This window comes from Corvus cornix, chromosome 2 (assembly GCF_000738735.6).
Source record: "Corvus cornix cornix isolate S_Up_H32 chromosome 2, ASM73873v5, whole genome shotgun sequence".
NCBI lineage: Eukaryota > Metazoa > Chordata > Aves > Passeriformes > Corvidae > Corvus > Corvus cornix.
The window spans coordinates 38548527-38565320 of NC_046333.1; the positions used below are offsets into that span (position 1 = coordinate 38548527).

The following is a 16794-nucleotide window of genomic DNA, read 5'->3' on the forward strand; positions in this document are numbered from 1 at the left end:
GTTGCCATAAATTATTCATATGGAAGTTTTGGACTGTAAACAAATTTATGAAGATAATGATCTCTTTGCAATTCATGAACAAAAGTGGAGGGAGGGGTCAATCCCCAGAATAAACTGCCATGTATAAATCCACCAGCTGGAGGCATAAAGTACTGATGCAGAGATTCACTGCAGAAATTGTAAAATAATCCCTGTATGTTTTCTCCTTCCAGAAAGACAGCTTTGAAGAGCAACTGCAGAGCCAAATAATTTAGCATATCCTCATTTGCTGTTCTTGACCAGAGCACTAATCACAAGTTAGAAATCAAAGCCTTTGGACTATAATGGGTGAATCAAATGAGAACTGTGCACAGCATTAGCCTGTGCCTGCTTAAAACTAACAGCAAGCAAGCGTGAAACCTTCATCAATACAGACTGCAAGGGGTTGTTGCAACTTTGGGGAACACTGATGTTCATTTTCGTTTGATGTACCAAACTGCTTTTTCCTCAATTGAGGATTCATACTGACTGACTAGGTGGTTTAATAAGCTGAATGAATTTCACAATGGCAAAGTTTACTTCCAGTACATTTATTTAATGGCTGAGGGAACTGATGAAAGGGAAATTAAAATCTGGTGAGGAGAAAAAAAATTAGTCTAGAATCTAGACTCCCCCAGGACAATTTCTTGTGCTTTGTATCCTCTGTACTGACAGACAACATATTTGCTTTCTAGCTAATTACCAACAAGACTAAAATTTTACATCTTTGATGTGTATGAGATCAAAGAATCTTAGGAAATAAAAGTAAGATTAACATAATTGTCTTGTACAGCTATAATAAATTATGACTACACATACAGACACCCCACTCATCAGGAAGGCATAAACTAGAATCAATTGAACAATACAAGGATCTTGTTTAACTTTGTTTCCTCTGCAGCTTCTCAGCTCTCCTGACACCCACCACTGGATCCCAGATGGAAAGCCAGGAAAGAGGCCCTCTCCCAGTGGCCTATCTGACACCCATGAGATCCACGAAGCTCCTGTTTCAGTTGTTGAGCCTTAAAAAGCCGTAGTAGCCTTGTGCAGACACAGCAGGCCACCAGCAGGGGATGAACTAAAGGATTTCCAGGTCCAAAATCACATATCCCTACCACATGCTTGATCTAAAGGATTAACTTCTATTTACTTTTTTTTTTTTTACTACTATTGTCTACCTAATGTGCCTACACAGACTGGGCACCAAACCTCTTTGGGAGCATTATGTGGTGGTGCAGCCTTTTCCTATTATGTATGTAGGACATGATTCTCATCCATCAAATCTGTGTGACAGTTAGCTTGCTCAGTTTAGGAAAAAAAGAAAAAAAAATAGGGGAACCAATGCTTTGATGTATACCTGCATCTCATTCATCATTACCATGGCTGGAATAATGTGTTAGGAATGTTGCATTTTCTTTAAACTGTCCATGAGAACAGTGCTGCCCTATAATAACTGATAAACACCTGGCTTTGATTGATTTATCTTCAGTCTTAATACACACAGCATGTTTGTTTACTCCATAAATATCTTAGTATTCCTATTTCCTCACCAGCTCAACTGTGAGAAAAAAAAAATCAAAGGCAGCCAAAAGTAACTGCCTTGTAAGAGTAAAATGGGGTGGGAATGTTTGGATCACTCTGGCTCATTAAGGTGACGTGAAAGGTCTACTTCTGGCTAGGAGCTGTGAGCTACTTCTTCAAGCAAAAGCATTTTGAAGGTTTTATTTGTCATCAGGTGGCAGTGACAATGAAAAACATCTACTGCACTTCAAGACAGCTGGTAATAAAGCAGCACAGGGAACAACTGACAGAATAATAGTTACTATACCACTGTAGCTTCTAAGTTTTTACAGCCACTCAGCTGGAATTATACCATTGTATTAAAAGAGGTTTAGGGTATAAAAAATATTTGGTACAGAGGGGTTCTCTCCGTCCCCATTGCTGTATGAGGAATCAGTGCAACAAAATTTGGGAAAAGAGGGTTTCTTGCTTAATTGAATTTAGGTATTCTTAATGTGTAGTTTTGCTTTAGTTCACACAAGGGCAAGCCTGAAAATTTTTCTGACAACTACCTCATTCAGCACCCTTGCAAGCAGCTCCCAACAAATCCCAGTCTTCAAAGTCACATTGTTTTTGTTTGTTCTCATTGTAACAGATGTTTTGTATCATGTACTTCAACGAACTAATTCATCTGCAGAGGACCGCCTACTCTGGCTGGTGTGCACCCAGCTGTGGAAATAGCTCAAGTGTCATCTGTGACCACTTTCATTCCATTCTTCTGACCTCACAGGATCTCAGTGACCGCATCCAAGCCCATTAAAAATAAACAGACCTGAGAACATCCTTTTAAAAAATTTCCAGCGGAGGAGTAATGCTACTCTAGGCAGGAACTGATGCTCTAGGAATGTAACCGATGCTGAAGGAAGATTCACTCAGCTCTGTAAGTCTCCTCCAAAACATGTTGCTTTTATCATATGAACTACCCAGTCAATATTAAGAGGCAATGTCATGTGTGATTTTGATGGAGCTGAGAGCTACTGACTAACTCAGTGCCATATCAATTAGCCTGAGCACCAGACAATCAATCACCACTTCTGCTCTAAATGTACCGAGCTCCCATTAGAAGCTGCAAATACCATGAGGCTACTTCATCTCAACACACTGAGCCCTTTTATATACTGTGGCTCTGCTGTAATATATTTCTGAAGTAGAAACAAAATCAATCTGAATTGCTCTGGAGTGGAAGCATATCCCATTAACAGCTGTGCACCAAGATTAAAATGTATTAGTGGATAAAAAATCCACTTCCAGTCTGTGGCTGTAAGAAGACAATTACTGCTTTCTTAAAAGTGACCAAATGAAACATCCAATAGCAGTAAAGAATAGACTTTCTGAAAACACCTTTAGAATCACTTGGGATCACTTCATCACAAGTCAAAACATGCCTGGGATGGTGCAACTATTCCTTGATTAGCTTCCTTACAAGCAAGAGCAACAAGTTGCTTTCTGAATTTGTTGAGAAGTCGACTGCAGTTTCCCACAGGAAATAAGTAGTTCCTGATAAGATGCTGATCATACACTTCAATATTGGGTCCACTGTTTGCTAATTACTTTCAAACCAGTTAGTCAAGTCACCCATTAAGAGGAAATTATTCAATTGCAGATCCACTGAACTGAGAAACTAGGTGACCAAAACTCCTTGTGGAGCTAGAATTATCCACCTGTGTAAGAGGGCTCGCAATATGTCAAACCAAGTAGTTAATTTTGGTTCTGAGAAGCAACTATGGCTGTAGTTAATTAGACAGCTTGGAAGGAATTTTAATACTGTACAACACCAATTACTAGAATATTTCAGAAACATTTCGGAAGCCTTTGAAAACCTTCAGGAAAATTAGAGCCTTATATCAATCATCAGAACTGATTCATCGCTTTCAGGAAGTTGCAGTCCAAGTCCCTTAAATCTGCAGAGAAAATTTTAAAACTTTCTGGCAACTGCCCTATATTTTAGAGATGGTAATTCATCTTTTACTTCAGATCAGGTGTATTTGCTACAAACTTGCTATTTGGGTATACCTAGGCCTCATCTGCTTCAAGGTTTAAGCAGATCATGCAGGAGGCATGAACAGCTGGCTGCAGCTTGTGATATTTTCTGCAGTTCCTAACTCAGAGGTCAGCAAAATGGACTTGCTCACAGCAATGCTAAAGAATTTCACATTAGTGTTCACTGACTTCACACTAACTCATTAACTGGTGATACCTAGGGTAAAAATGGGTGCCTGACAGAAGGCTCTTTTGGGATTTTAAGTCTTTGTCTGTCACACATTCTAGCCTTCTGCTGATTTGGCTGTTGCTTGGTTTGTTTGGCTTGGGCTTTCACTTTGGATCATGTCAGAATGATAGATAGTACTCTTTGAAATAGAGAAAATATTTCTCAGAGGCAAACAACCACATTTGAGTAAAACAATTGTCCTTTAGCACATACAGCATAAAAAAGTAATGCCTGTGAGTCTCCTATGACTTTTACTGGATATTGGAATTGTTAATGTTGAAGAGTTCCATCCCTTGTATTTATCCACAAGAATTTTACCAGCACAAAAGAGTTAACATAGCTGTTTATGCTGTGAGAAGCAGAACAAATATTGCATAATGCCTGGTTACATATTGTCCCATCTTGGCCAAGTAGATGAAAGGAAACGGCAATGCAGAGTCTCATACTTCACTCGACACAACAGCACTCATGGCATGTTTCTACTTACTTCTTCTCTTGTGTGTTGAACAAAATAATGAAAAGAAGCTCAAAGAGGATTCAAATACATTGCATATTGTGGAGGCAAGCAAATATCACCACAAACAGATCATTCCTAATCACCACAGCCCACACTCTCAGAGCCATGACCTGTATCACTGATTTTTATCTGGAAGACAGATTTGAATGGCATGTAAAACTCTAGGAAGAATAAAATTGTATTTATATATTCACATTTTGAATATTGTGAGAAAGTTCTCTTCAATTATGGTATTTGAAACTTCCCCAGCTCTATTACAAGATGTTTATAATGAGTGCACCTGGCTTACGCACACGTCCAGTATTTTTTTTTCCCGAATGGATGAAGTTACACACATTGGTACATTTCTATTATATCAGTGAAAACATCCATGGTTACTATCCATGAAGTATGAAGTCCAGAATCTCAAAGACATGCACATCACCTGTGAGAGCCAAGCAAAATGGTTTAGCCAAACAGGTTTGGCTTTGTCACCCAAGGATAAATAGTCTTGCATTTCTACCCTGGAAAGTGTAGGCAAAGCAAAGGAAAGGGTCAGACTAGTATGGAATTCCCAGGACCTACTCCAGATCCATGCTTTTAACAAGAACACTGTCATGGATTGAAGGTATGTTTGCTGTGTGAGTTCAAATCTGAGCTCTGAGCCATAACTCTTTTCTTGGCAGCAGCACCCAGACTCCCTTTCAAAGACCAGTTTCCCCCATCACCATGCTCTAACCAACTAAAATTGGCTTCATAGTCATCCCCTGGTAGAACCAACATGCCCAAAGTGTTGAATACCTGTGAAGATTTAGGTTGAAATGTTATAAAATTGGATATCAAGTGAAGGGTGAAGATGTGAATAGGGTATTACTGTCTGCAGAAAGCAGCATGAAACCAGGGGAATTTCACAGGTCTTTCTCTTCAAATTTTTCTTATTCCTGTGCTGTTCCTGGGGGAAGATGTGGCCTGTCACAGCTTTAGCTGTCATGATGAGTGTCTTTGCTTGCTGCACTTGGAGCGGAGTTAGCAAGGGAGCTAATTCAGCTTTGCTACTTCCACAGACACAAATCAGGGAGATGGGGTTCTGCATCTGCCTGTCTATCAGAAACACTCAAACTGCTCATGACAAATGTCCACCCCTTTCTCTCCCTGAAGCAAGACCTGTGACAAGCACCAGGAAATGATCATTGCATCAAACACTTCATCCTCATTTAAAATAAGTACATCTAGAGCAATCCTCTCCTTTCCACAAAAATGACATGGCCTGCCAGCAGGAAGAAATGTCAGTGGTGGAAGGCATACAACCATGCTTTTCCTGAAGCACTGCTTGTTCTCCTGGACCACTGAACTCTGGGTTAGCCAGCAGCAGTAGTGGCAGTGCGGATGAACCAGCTTTACAATGGTAGGTCTCTTCCCCTACATGCCTACAGAAAATATACTTTTAGCCGCAACCCTGTCAGATGTGGGACATCTGTGAATGTGACACCCGCCCTCTTGGCTAGCGGAAGGCAGTAGACTAGTAATTTCCGAAGCCGAAAGCAGGAGTTTTTTATTGATAGTGCTAAAGAGGAAGGCTATCAAGCTGGGAGCTGACACAGACTCACATCCTGTGTGGATTGGGCAAAGAGGGGGTGCATAATGATTTGCAGATTGCCGTACCGCAAAAGTACAAAGGCTGTTTGAAAGCAGGCTGTGTGCTGTGTGAATCACATGCAGCCCTCCTGTCCCACCACGGAGATCAGTAACAGGGTGTCAATCCTGTGATCCTCAGCTTGAAGTTGAAATAATCATCCAAGTTATCCCAGACTGAACCCTGCATGAGGACTCCACACTCTGGGAGTTTACAGCATTTTAGGAGGCAGAAGTAGACAGCTGATAACGAGGAACCCAACTGTCTTCCTGCTTTGGGATGTGCATGTATGGTTTGCCACGCATAGGGAAAAGATAACTTCCACTCGATTGCTCACTCGGAAAAGCACAGTGGTGAAAGGCTACACCTGGGATTTGGGGTGGGTGTTAGAGACAGGGGCTCTCCTGGGCAACAAGACCTGAAGTGACATTACAAAACAGGTAGCTTATTTAAAAGGCACAGAATGGGAAAGGATGTCCAGTAGACATCCTTTAACGAGAGGCTGTAGTCAGTAACAAAAAATAACAAATTGCATTTAAATTGTGGTAGGAAGAAGTGATATTTCAGCCCCTGATTTCCAATTGCTTGTTAACAATAGGCTATTTGATAAGAGAACCTACCCTGATGGAAGTGAGTCTCTTTGGCACGTAGTCCAAACAAAGGTAGTGGTTTCACTAAATAACAACTTGTCACTCCTTCAAAATTCTTCAGATTCTGTTGATCTGTCACTGTGTTGCACAACTCATTCTTCATCAATCCACTATGAAACAGCCAAAGAATGTTCAGTGTTTATGCTATTACATTTCACTATTTGTTTTTGCAGTCATGTAAGAAATGGGTTGAAACCGTGCTCTCAACAGCACTGCAGATACCACTGACTCAAAACAAGAGGCTTTGTGGCAAACACTGCTGAATGCGTGGACTTAATCCTAATTCACACTGCTTTGAGAGGAAAACAAGGCCACAAGATTACAATCTGAAAATTGTTATTAAGCAATTACTCCACTTCAGTGGGACTGAAATCAGTTTAGGAAAGATACACATGATTTGCCTCTGTACTGTAAAGTTTAGGTCAATATCACATTCTTTCTAAAGACATTTGTAATGAAAAGAAAGCATTTGACCCATGAGAGTAAAAAAAATGAATGTCAAATACTGTTAGACATTCAATACATTCAATAATAAGCTACTAGTTATGATATCTTGGATGTTTCCAGCTTCCAGGGTGTCAGATCACAGTGTACGTTTATACATTGATATAAAAAAATAAATTATTAGCACTTCCTCTGCAAAAATAATTTTAAAATAATTATGTTATTGAGATGCTTCAGCAGTTACAGTTGAGAAGGTGTTAATTAATCAGCCACTTACTCAGACACCTCAGTAAGTATACCAGGAATGAGCACAGAAAGGAGGAAAACAACAAGGCAAGAAAATGCTGTATTTGGAGACCAGAAATAAGATTCGCTATAAGTCTATCTGAGACTTTGCAAATGATATTCAAACAACTAACAAAAGGTTTCTTACATAGATAAGTGAAAAACAAGGAGAGAACCCAGAGCTCGGCTCCTGATGCAGGGAGGATGGGGGACACATTAAAGATACTTCAGAAGTAGCCCCAGCAGAATAAGGACACTGTCTCAATTTCCTACATGAACCATCAGACAGCAGAGGCAGCACTCAGAGAATGAGTGTTTGGGCAGAAAAATGAATACAGACAAAGGAGATAAAAAACCCAGAGAAGTCACTGAACTCAAGGTGAAATGGGAACCAGGACTGGATCATCTCTGTTGCAGAGCTGGAACATATGAGCACAGGTCCAGTGGCCAGGACTAAAGGATATTAATGAAGATAGAACATAGATAAATCATAGATCTAGCTAGCCTCATTTTTTAAAATAAAATGACCTATTTTCTCAACAAAGGACATGCAGCAGATCTAAACTCTCTGAAGGTCAATAAAGTATTTCAGGCAGTGCTACAGCCAGAAGTTACTAAACTTTGGGGATGACAAAGGATTAACTAAAGCGGAAATGAGAACAGGTTGTGCTAAAAGAGAAGCTATGCTTCTTCAGTGGGAGGGTCACTAAAATCTCCATCAGGATTGTTCTCACCCACTGTTTTTAATAATTCCCTTGAATAAAAAGATTTGGGGAAATTGCAAAGTAGTAAGGCCCATTAAGTAAAGTGGCAGATTAGACTACCATACAGGAAGGACTGGTTTAAACAGAGCAAGGCACAAATTCATGAAGACAATTAGGCTAACATGTGGTTTCCTTTATCACGTAGGAGCATCTGCCAGAAACGTGGAAGAAAGAGAAAACCTAGGTATATCAGTGAATTTCAGGACGACTGCATTACCAGTCATGAGCACAAGGGAAAAAAGATATTTTACAATGCAGCAAAGTCATCCTAGAGAAGAGAAGGAAGTATTTATGCTGTTTGCACAAAAAGCTGGAATCCTGTGAGCACTGGCTGCCCCAGAAAAATGAATTCGAAGTGGAAGAGATCCAAAGAAGGGTCGTTGTTGCAGCAAGAGGTACAAAATCCTTACATTACTGCAAATGCAGTGATGTTAACATAGTTAGCCTAAAAATGAAAATGCAAGTAAAATTTTTGTCTATAAATTAATGTGGGGAACATTGAGAAGGGACAACAGTTACTGAATGTAGGAAGAATGTTTGACCAAGAACAGATGGAGGCAAAATGAATAGGAGCACCTTTAGTTTGGAAATTAAAAATGGAGTGCTAAGCCCCAGAGCAAAGGTGTTTTGAAACAAACCTCCTGATAGGATTATCAAGAGGTATAAAATCAAACTATTTAATCAGGTTTTGCAAGGGATTGTGTAGCATGCCACTGAGATAAGCTCAGCTGGTTAGAGCATGGTGTTAATAACGGCAAGGTTGTGGTTTCAATCCCTGTATGGGCCATTCACTGAAGAACTGGACTTGATGATCCTTGTGCGTCTCTTCCCACTCAGAGTATTCTATGATTCTTTATGGTTCCTGGACACAGGAATTTTTGAATCTTATAAACTGGTCACTAAGTCCTTAGAGTACATTATTATAATTTTTTACACAACTCCTGCACTAGAAAAATCATGATGCAATCATAAGTAACATATAGATTAGCTAGTTTCCCCTCCTTATGTAAATTGGTCCTTGAATACACTTGGTGTAACATAATGGTAATTTATGGAAGTGCTTTTGTTCTAAGGATTAAGAAGGTGCCAGAGTCTCCTTCATCAGTTTATTGCTGCAGGCATGATTCTCTTCTAATTCTCACTGTTTCACACCTATGCAATTCAATTTTCTTAAGTAAAGTTAACTCTTGATGTATACTGGTAAAAGTCAGATTCAATATTTCCTTTTGTAGCTGGGACAAATTTATTTTAATAATTAACATGAAAAGCCTAAACCCTAGAAGTATCACTGTGAAGATGTGTTTAGAGGCATCAGTCAAGACAGGCCCTTGTTCCACCAGACTTTTCACAAACTTCTACTAAAAACTATTTAGCGGTATGACAGTTTTATAATCTAAATAGATTGGGATTAAAAAAAGACAAATCTGAAACTGAGCCTGAGAGAAAGATGTTTTCTCCAAGGTCAAAATGCTGATCAGTGGCAGATGAAAAAGTATCTGTCACTAAGTGCTCTAAGCCTACATGTATTCTTTGAAGCCAATGTGAGGAAAGGCAGGCTCAGGTCAAAAAGGAGCTGCAGCAAGGATAAATACAGCTATAGAATACATTTGTAGCTGAACAAGTATGCGTGATTTCCATTTGGAATTTTCTTTCAAAACCAGCTGAAGCCTCTGGGACAAAACCCCAAATGAATACCGTATTTTAAAAAATAGTAAATTAATTAACTGTGATGATTACACCTTGATTCATACATCATTTTCTTCCTACTCAATTGTTTATAAAAGAACATCTTGTCAATAGCCTAAAACTTGACTTGATCCTCCACTAACAAGAATTCACCTTACAACTTTGACAGGTTGTGCCAGTCTTTTTAAGTCCTATTTTTGGAGTTATCACAATTACAGTGCTTCCCTGGCATTACTCTAGTTGTAAATCACAGGCTTTCCTCAAGAATCCTCTTCTGGGTTTGCAGAACCCCAGAGCCTGTCTCCTTCTCCAAAGCTGCCCAATGCTTCTTCTGTAATGGAAATGCTGATTTCCTGCAGTGCAGGGATGGGGTTTGGGAGGCAGAAAGGAGAGCCAGGTCCCCTTCTGCTGGTGAACTGTCCTCTGGTAACATCTTGTATTCTTAACTGCGCTATGGAAATGAGAACCACATCTCCAACATGGGAAAAGCACCCAGAGATCATTCCCAGCCTTGTCGCCAACTAGTGTGAAATCTCTGTGTTCTCAGACCACAGAGCACATTCAAAGCTCTTAGCTGTCTGTGGCAGATGAAAATTGTTGCCTTTCCCTTCCACTATCACAGACCTTGCATGTTTGGCAATTGCACCACATGACCATCTTTGTTACAAGCAGGCTGGGGTCCTGCTTACGACACGCACATCGCCTGATTTGCTGTAAGCCAGCAGAGCAGAGCACTCTCTGCGGAAGGCGAGTAACATCAGCATCAACTGCAAGACAGCAGACAATGCTAGGCACAGAATAAGAGAATGGTTCACGATGGAGGGTAAATTTGAGAGGACTGTAATACACAAGTCACATACCTCAGCCTGTTCACAGCACACGTGTGCATGCATAACCAGAATGCAATACATGGGGCAAAATACCTGATGGTGAGATAAATTTAGCACTCTGATGAGGCCTTTACCATCTGCACACTGATTAACCTAACTCTTGGCCTATCATTAATAGCATGTGTTTACACAGTCCGCCACTCTCTTCTAATCCTCCACATTCTGCCTACTTATTAATCTACCACCTGGAAAGTAACTAACTTGACCAGTGCTCACCAAATGAAGAATTTTTGCTCAAAATGGCAAACACAACATATGAATCTTACAGGTTTGTGTTCAGGATTTTGACTCTGTGTAATTCTAAAACTTGATGTAAACACATATCTCCACGAAAACAGAGACGTTATATATATTGCTATGAAATAAATAAAGTATTGCTGATATTCTTAGGTGATGTACATGGAGTGGGGAAAGTGAAAGCAGAATGCAGTCTTTGTACAAAATTAGAGATTGATTTTTTTTAAAAATGCACTACATTCTTCCACAGAAGGTCCTCTAATGTCTATTGATTAATAACTATCTTTTAAAAAAATAGTCCCCTTTGATAGAGCTGCTTTTAAACAGCTGTTGTGTTAAGGTTTTTCTTGACAATTAACATTGATGGGTAAGGTTGCATCTTTTCTGTTAAAAAGAAATCAATATTCCATAACCTCAACCGGAATTTCCTGGCTTCACAAAACTCTGGGGAATCTTTCAAATTTAGTGTCAGATGCCTTCTTTTCCAAATATCTTTTTTGTTTATGTTTATAGATTTATATGAAACACAGACATATGGTTTTTTCCACTAATGGAAATGTCTTTAAACAAAACCATGGTTTATCCATTTAGTGTTCATGCTATCTGTAGAATACTTGAAAGAAAAGAAAATTTTACTAGAGCTCTGAAGTCTTTTTAGGATAAAACATCACAGCACAAGTTCCTCAAATGCAAGGGCTTGTCTACTGGAAACATTTGTGGTTCTCCTGTCCATGTTTTCTAAGTGAATCCATATGTGGTGTGTCTTGCTGCCATCACAAAAAATGCTCAGTTTCACTAGGGGGCTCTAACAGAGTGTCAAAAAATGTTGGCAAACTAACTTAAATATATCTTTTTCTGGCATTCATATTAATTTCTACAACAGCAGAACAAAGGACTGGAGCAATACTTTGATATGATTCCAGAAGCATTGTATAATCAGACTCAAAAACCGCTACACTTGCGTAGGAGATGTAACTTGGCTGAATCACTTAAACCTGTTTTCTTTTAGAGGTCTAAGTTCGTTGAGCTCGAGCACTGCTTTTCTGTCCTGAGTGCACTCCCCAGAACAACACCTGGCACTAAAGAAAGTCAGAAAGCACATGGTCACCTGCATCTGAAAAACCCATTTAGGTAGCACTGAGACAACATCTGTATACAGCGAGTGCTGGGTGAGAGGGAGGCAGAAATGACCTCGTGAGCCTGCCTGCTCCAAAGGAACATTGCCAATTACTGTCTTGATTATCAGTTATAGAATTGGCAGTCCTCAGTTTTCTGCCTTGGGAAACACTGGAATTAAAATTGTTCAGCAGAACTTTGTCATTGGTATTTGGCTAGTTATTTCAACCTTTAAACACTTTAGCCTTAAGAGTTCAAGTAAGTTCATGTTCAAAGGATCTCTTAAAAATACACAGCTAAAAGTTGAAAGACTTACTGGAGATTCCAATTTCTAAGGATTATTTCCTGTTTACTTTTCATACCAGCTAGCTGAATTCTTACATTTCATCTTAGGGGCAGGACTCAACTGTCTGCAGAGGACACACTTTGTTTTCTTACACTCAAACAGGCAAACTCAAGATAGACTCCTGGCTCTGTTTACTAAAAAGGTAGAGCAATAAACATGAGGTAGAAAAAGCCGTCTTGGGAGAGGGACATGGATTGGAGCACAAGGAACTTCTTTGTTCCAGAGCGTAGGAATCAAAACACTGAAACTGCTGTGGTATTTTGGGTATTCTCCAGAACAGCAGAGTTGCTAGTGAGAAAATGAAAACTGATCCATTTCAGTTGAACAATTTGTACCTTTTATGCTACATTCATGCACAACAATCAAAAGGCAAGAATCTGGATTCCTTACTCAGCCTCACTTCTCACCAAAGTAGGGGTTTTACACTGCTTATGAAATAAGACATGTTTTTGTTGATGTTTTTAAAGACAGACAGATTACATTCAGCCATGGGCCACAGGAAGGATGACAGAAAAAAATAATAAGGGTGTTTTTCAAGACATTGACCTTTCTAGAAGGACTGTGAGGGCTTGAGAAACTTCCAGAACAGAAGTTCTCCCCAACATACTTTATCATTATCAATGGCAGATTTTTCCATATGCTGCTCTGCTTGCACCTTTCATGCTGCCGCTGGCATACTCCTTCTCCAGCTATTATGTAGAAACTATTCCACACTGACAAGAACATCTATCTGTGCATATCCAGTGATTACTTATGGTCGCACAGTTTTACTTGTAAATGAAAGAGGATAAGTGTAAAGCCAGTGTGTACACTGAGTACCAGGGTAGCACATTTTAGTTGGTTCACTAAAAAAAAAATTGCCTTTAAAGAGGAAGAGTACATGTATTTTTCGTAATAAAGATTTGAATCAAAATATTTTGAACAAATGTTCTCATTAGTGAAAATGAGATTGTCTACATGTGACTTGACATGTAAACTTGTTTTTCAAAGCATCCCCTGACCTGTCAAACAGCCTTCAGGGACTACAGGAAAAACACAATAATACGGCAAATGTTACAAATCCCCAGAATAACTCTTATTCCATTTATGTTTTCATTCTGTCATCACTATCCATCTATCCTCATCCTGAGGCAGTAATGAAATATAAGCCTTATTTCAAACACAGAAGAGTAAGCGCTGTACTTTGAAAGATATAGTTAACTAAACTGAGCCCATACTACCATCAGTGCTTTATATGTTTTGCCAATTTTAATCCAAAATCACACTGCTATAACTCTTTTGGAACTTGTCTTCCCTTACAACTATGGAGAGAGAGCACCAGGGCACATGGCAAAGCAATGAAACTGCCAAATTTTAGGTATTCTTACTGGGACACAGCACAGTCAATACGGGAAAAAGTGGTGAAGGTTCAGTTTACAAAGGGTGCATTTTTCAGAAGTGTCTGAGTCACACATGAACCTCCAGGTAAATTTTTCATCATGTCCACATGATTCAGGAATCTTGTTTTCCAAAACCCTGAAGGTTGTGCAAGCTTAAAGATGTGAGAAGTTTTCATGTGTGACCCTACTATGCAAGCAGAAGTTTATTTTTAATACTATTTATTCAGAAATAGCAATGCTACCTCAACCTATTTGATATTATTTTTCCATGGCTCTTAGAGTAAGACCAGCAAAAATCACTGGTAACCAAAAATAAAACCCCCTTAAAAATTGTATCTGCAGCTGTTTATTAGTATCACCCCACAATATCAGTTCTATACCTGCAGAGTCCTTGTCTGTTCATCTCACTTTCTGCTTTTAGGACAAAAATGTTTGGACTATTATTTTCTTAGAAAATGTATTTTTGCTTGTTTTCTGTTTTTAGGGTATCACAGAAGAAGACAAACAAGGTGAGAATGGAAAGCAATATACACAAATATTTTCCAGTTAATATATATGCCATTTTTGCTTGTTAGGGTCAGAGGTTTATCTGGTTGTAGTTAAAAAGCTACAGAAGGAATTGGAAATGTAATCTTTTACTATAGTGGGCTTTTTAATCCACCAAGCAAATGGATACAGAATGCACACACTCACACATCAGGAAAATGTGGCTGAAATCGATATACAAAGGGAAATAAAGGAGCAAAATGTCTGGCAGGCCAACCTACTGCAAGGGATATCACTGAAGAAAGAGCTTTGTACTTGCTGCACAGGGAGGCAGGTGGGAAGGGAGATGAGATGGGCAGGCAGAAGAGGGACAGACAGACACAGGATGGTAGTGCCGTGCAGTACAGCTCTTCCCTCCTGTGAGCAAGCTTGCCAGTCTGGGAGAACACTGCCCGGTCTGCGCACAGCACGCTGAGCGAAAAACCCCCTTTGTCTCCTCTACAGCATGGTTCTGCCTGTCTTTTTGTCATGAGGGACACTACGTGATGTTAAATTATACATAAATATCAAGTAGGTCTTTCTGTCGGAAATGAAAAGCTAATCATCCAGTAACATGATTTAGTGGATACTTATAATCAAAACAAAGAATTAACCACCACTGTTTGAGCAATTCAAACTGTGCTTTCTGTATGAGTTCATCTCTACTCACAAAGAATAATAGAGGCTTAACAAAATGTTCTCCTTCCTGGGGCAAGGGGAATGTAATATTTATCTGCAGTGGTTTCCAGGGGGACATCACATGCCACAATCAATCATCTCATAAAATATTATGAAGTAAAGTGGCAGCAATTTAGATAATAACATGCAAAACTAACTTACAAGAAGAAACAAAAAGCTAACCAAATTAGAAAGTTCCTGGTTTCATCAGCTCACAGGGTTACAAAAACTCACATCCTTAATTCTGCCAACTTTACTGTAATCTTTTCTTTATTTTTTTTAAAGCTATGGAGATGCCGAGAATAGAGTCTACAGTTAGGCATGAAACTACAGAAACTTAAAACGGACACAGACTCTTTATTTTCTTTCAAAACAGGCCATTAATTCTGAAGTCTCCTGAATTCTGTGTGGTAGTACTCTGACAAGTTTTCAGACATTTCTGAATAAGAATTCATCTCTGAATAAAACCCAGGGAATGGTAGTTCTGCCTTTTTGCTTTTATACTTCTTCTGTACTAAATGCCTCATGTCCTCTTAAGAACATAATCTTTGGAAACATATGGGAAGAGATTAGGATTGCTACAGAAAACACATGGAAGTAACCCATGACAGCAATGACACTGGAACAGAAATGGTACACCACTTATCCACTGTCCCTCTGCTTTTCCACCTAGAATCACACTTCCTTTTTTTGACATGACTCTCTGGTTGACAATGAACATAAATTTAACTCGGCATATTGAGGGTGCCATTCACTATAAAAGACAGTTTTCTCTTCATGTCCTTACCAAGGGGTAAATACATTCAATTACCACACTAAAATACCTCTTCTAGTACTGCAAAAAAATGCTCTGCTGAATATTGTCAAATAAACCTCAAATACACACATAAACACAAAATCTGGGATTGGCAAAGTTCTTAGGTTTTCCTTTTAAAGGGAGTCTTTCTGCAAGAATTGGATATTCTTTGGCTTCCACAAGTCTGGTAACTCATCATATACATGCATCTAAGATTTCTTGTGCTCTGCTATTAAATCCGAATATTAGAATACAGGACTGATGTTAACTGTGAATTTGTTCAATACATTTCATCTCCCTACAAGGAATACAGCAACAGCTTTACTCCACCGAGATGGAAAGTTCCCCCACAGTGTGCAGAGAGGAGCAGCACTGCAGCAGTAGGAACTGGGTGCTCAGTCAGTCCCACACGGTGGTCCCTGCCTTGTGAGAGAATTGAAGAACTTGCCTCCAAAGAGCTCAGGGGTGTGGAAGCGGGATTGCAAATTGGGATGAGAGACTTGTGCTACTAAACAGATATGTAGTGTAATTATATCCATGTTGCTGTAACTCTCACCAGAAGTTACATTACTGTGAAGTCAAAATATATGAATAACAAACAATCCTAAGCCATAGACCTTCATTTTAATTTTACTCTTCTTGTATAAATCAGTGTATTGATGATTATCTGGAATATACATTTAAATTCTGATTAATGCCACTGTTAAGTGGATCCATACCTGAGAAACTCATCAAAGGTAGAAATGTAACTAAAGTGACCTGCATATAGTGGAATTCAGTGTGGTGTTTTCTTCTCATGTATCACTAATATTTAGGCAAAGTCCTTTGAAACTGTTCTGTGAGGTAAACAAAAAATCAGCTGCACTACTTCTAATAAATGTTGGTTAGAAACATAAAGCAGCCTTAAGTAGTTATAAATTGATAAAGATGACAATGTCCTCAGGGGGACAAAAAAAGAGAGTTGACCGGTCAAATCATAAAGGAGATACAGATTTCGTAGAAATTCTCTAAGACAGTTGTGCTTCACCTTCTCCACTATGTTGAAATGCATTACTGAGGCACTGAGGATCCTTTATATAAAA

At 39.2% G+C, this 16794-nt stretch overlaps 1 protein-coding gene across 6 annotated transcripts in view; it reads right to left on the bottom strand.

The window, feature by feature from the left end:
* RBMS3 (RNA binding motif single stranded interacting protein 3) overlaps positions 1-16794 on the bottom strand; it is a 709829-nt gene that overhangs the window by 53667 nt on the left and 639368 nt on the right. The window lies entirely within an intron of this gene.